We start from the raw sequence: 4496 nt of genomic DNA on the forward strand, positions 1-4496 counted from the left end.
GAGAGGCAGCATCGATCGGCTTCAGTTAGCAGCAGTAGCGAAGGAATTGCTCGATCGGGTTCAGTTAACAGCCATCGATCGATCACTCGGGTTCAGTAACGCGTAGCCTGCAGTGCAATCGCTCGGGTTCAGTTAGAGCCCAACGCCTCGCTCGGGTTCAGTTAGAGCCAACTCCTCGCACACGCGCGCGTACGTGTATGAGATAAATGCGCATCGCTCGGCCCCCGACCACCCACCGTAACAGGGAACTCCCCAAAATTTTCCTCGCCCTCGCTTCTACCACTGTTTTTTCCGTCATGGACGGCCCAAAGAATGTCATGCAGCTGCGTCTCCGGCCCGCCTAGGATGAAAAGCCCATTTTCTGTCATGATTTTTTGTCATAAAAGTAGGATCCCGCCACATCTATGATGATACCGGGTTTTGTCACAATTATCGTCATAGAAGTGTCATATGTATGACAGAAAAAAAATCGTTCGGCCAAAAATGTCACGGATGTGTCTTTTTTTGTAGTGCGTCCAGCAAGCCTATGATGGAATTACTCACGCACGGCGGTGAGCATCATGAAATTGGTGATGGAGGATGGTTGATGATGACGACAGCGACGAATCCCCCTCTTCGGAGCCCTGAACGGACTCCAGATCAGCCCTCCCGAGAGAGATTGGGGCTTGGCGGCGGCTCCGTGTCGTAAAACGCGATGAAACTTTCTCTCTGATTTTTTTCTCCACGAAATAGAATATATGGAGTTGGAGTTGAGGTCGGTGGAGCATCAGGAGGCCCACAAGACAGGGGGCGCGCCCAGGGGGGAGGGCGTGCCCCCCACCCTCGTGGATAGGGTGTGGGCCCCTGGCCTTGATTCTTTCGCCAGTATTTTTATATTTTCCAAAAGTTATCTCCGTGGATTTTCAGGTCATTCCGAGAACTTTTGTTTTCTGCACAATAAACAACACCATGGCAATTCTGCTGAAAACAGCGTCAGTCCGGGTTCGTTTCATTCAAATCATGCAAGTTAGAGTCCAAAACAAGGGCAAAAGTGTTTGGAAAAGTAGATACGTTGGAGACGTATCACTTTCCCATAAACCATCTTATACGAAGACATACCCATAGGATTTTTATATGCAGTTCTATAGGCCCATAATGCATCATCAAGTTTCTTGGACCAATTCCTTCTAGATCTATTCACAGTCTTTTGCAAAATTAATTTGAGCTCTCTATTGCTCAACTCTACTTGACCACTAGACTGTGGGTGATAAGGAGATGCGATTCTATGATTAACATCATACTTAGCAAGCATCTTACGGAAAGCGCCATGAATAAAATGTGAACCACCATCAGTCATAAGATATCTAGGGACTCCAAACCTCGGAAAAATAACTTCTTTAAGCATTTTAATAGAAGTGTTATGATCAGCACTACTAGTTGGGATAGCTTCTACCCACTTAGTAACGTAATCAACAACAACTAAAATATGTGTGTAACCATTAGAGGAAGGAAAAAGTCCCATATAATCAAATCCCCAAACATCAAATGGGTCAATAACAAGAGAATAATTCAAAGGCATTTCTTGACGTCTATTAATATTACCAATTCTTTGACATTCATCACAAGACAAGACAAACTTACGAACATCTTTGAAGAGAGTAGGCCAATAAAAACCGGATTGCAATACCTTATGTGCAGTTCTATCTCCAGCGTGGTGTCCTCCATATGTTTTAGAGTGACACTTGTGTAGGATCTGTTCCTATTCATGCTCAGATACACAACGTCTAATAACACCATCTACTCCTTTATAAAGGTGTGGGTCATCCTAGAAGTAATGTCTTAAATCATAAAAGAACTTTTTCTTTTGCTGCTATGTGAAACTAGGTGGTATAAATTTAGCAACAATGTAATTAGCATAATCAGCATACCATGGAGCAGTACAAGAAGCATTAATGACTACTAATTGTTCATCAGGAAAGCTATCATCAATAGGTAGTGGGTCATCAAAAACATTCTCTAACCTAGACAAGTTGTCTGCAATGGGGTTCTCAGCTCCCTTTCTATCAATAATATGCAAATCAAATTCTTGGAGCAAGAGAACCCATCTAATAAGTCTAGGCTTAGCATCTTTCTTTTCCATAAGATATTTAATAGCAGCATGATCAGTGTGAATAGTAACTTTAGAATCAACAATATAAGGTCTGAACTTATCACATGCAAACACAACTGCTAAGAACTATTTTTCAGTAGTAGCATAATTTCTCTAGCAGTATCAAGAGTTTTACTAGCATACTAGATAACATTCAATTTCTTATCAACTCTTTGCCCTAGAACAGCACCTACAGCATAATCACTAGCATCACACATAATGTCAAAGGGTAAATTCCAATCAGGTGGCTGAACAATAGGTGCAGTGATCAAAGCTTTCTTAAGTATTTCAAATGCTTCTACACAATCATCATCAAAGACAAAAGGAATATCTTTTTGCAATAAATTAGTCAGAGGCCTAGAGATTTCAGAAAAGTCCTTAATGAACCTCCTATAAAAACCGGCATGACCAAGGAAACTTCTTATACCTTTTATGTCCTTGGGACATAGCATCTTTTCAATAGCATCAACTTTAGCTTTATCAACTTCAATACCTCTCTCGAAAATCTTATGCCCCAAGACAATGCCTTCATTAACCATAAAGTGGCACTTTTCCCAATTCAAGACGAGACTAGTGTCTTCACATCTCTGCAAAACTCGATCAAGGTTGCTCAAGCAATCATCAAAAGAGGATCCATAAACAGAGAAATCATCCATGAATACCTCACAAATCTTTTCACAAAAGTCAGAGAATATAGCCATCATGCATCTTTGAAAGGTAGCAGGTGCATTACATAAACCAAAAGGCATACGTCTATAAGCAAAAGTACTGAAAGGGCAAGTAAAAGTAGTTTTTGATTGATCCTCCGCTGACACAGGTATTTGAGAGAAACCAGAATAACCATCTAGAAAGCAAAAATGTGTATGTTTGGATAGTCTTTCTAGCATTTGATCAATAAAAGGTAAAGGGTAATGATCTTCCTTAGTAGCCTTATTTAATTTATGGAAATCAATTACCATCCTATAACCTGTAATAATTCTTTACGGGATCAATTCATCTTTATCATTAGGAACGACAGTAATACCTCCCTTTTTAGGAACACAATGGACAGGACTTACCCATTCACTATCAGCAACGGGATAAATTATACCTGCCTCAAGGAGCTTTAGTATCTCCTTTCTTACCACTTCTTACATCTTAGGATTTAACCGTCGTTGAGGATCTCTAACTGGTTTGGCATCTTTCTCCACTTTTATTTTGTGTTGACATAGAGTGGGACTAATGCCCTTAAGATCATCCAGAGTATATCCAATAGCAGCATGGTGCTTCTTCAGAGTTTTCAATAATCTTTCTTCTTCTTGCTCTGAAAGGTTAGCACTAATAATAACAGGATATATTTTCTTTTCATCAAGATAAGCATACTTAAGATTATCAGGTAATGGTTTGAGCTCAAACACGGGATCACCCTTGGGTGGAGGGGGATCCCCTAGGATTTCAACAGGCAAGTTGTGTTTCAGAATAGGACCCTGTTGAAGGAACACTTCATCTATTTCCCTTCTTTCATTCATAAACATATCATTTTCATGGTCTAGCAAATATTGTTCTAATGGATCAGTAGGAGACGTGGCAATAGAAGCAAGACCAATAATCTCATCCTTACTAGGTGATTCTTTATAACGGGGTTGTCTATGAAACTTAGCAAAATTACACTCATGAGACATATCCCCTAAGCCAATTGTAGCAACATCCTTTTTGCAATCAATCCTAGCATTAATAGTATTCAAGAAGGGTCTACCAAAAATAATGGGATAAAAGTCATCTTGTGGGGAACCAAGAACAAGAAAATCAGTAGGATATTTAACCTTCCCACACAAGACTTCAACATCTCTAACAATCCCGACTGGCTTAATGGTGTCCCTATTGGCAAGCTTAATAGTAACATCAATATCTTCTTTTTCAGCAGGTGCAATATCATGCATAATTTCTGTGTATAAGTCAAAGGGTATTGCACTAGCACTAGCACCCATATCACATAAGCCATGATAACAATGATCTCCTATTATAACAGAAATAACAGGCATGCCTACAACAGGTCTATGTATCTTAGCATCTGGTCTAGCAATATTAGCAGCCTATTCACAGAGGTAAATAACATGCCCATCTAAATTATCATCCAAGAGATCTTTAACCATAGCAATACTAGGTTCAACTTTGATTTGCTCAGGAGGTGTATAAGTTCTAGTATTACTCTTACGAACAACAGTTGAAGTTTTAGCATGATCCTTCATCCTAACAGGAAAAGGTGGTTTCTCAACATAACTAGTAGGGACAATAGGATCATTATAAGTGATAGTCTTTTCTTCAACTGTAAGAGGTGCAACTACTTTTCCTTCAATGGGAGGATTATATTTAAACCACTTCTCCTCAG

The sequence above is a fragment of the Triticum dicoccoides genome, chromosome 2B (genome assembly GCF_002162155.2).
Source record: "Triticum dicoccoides isolate Atlit2015 ecotype Zavitan chromosome 2B, WEW_v2.0, whole genome shotgun sequence".
Lineage (NCBI taxonomy): Eukaryota > Viridiplantae > Streptophyta > Magnoliopsida > Poales > Poaceae > Triticum > Triticum dicoccoides.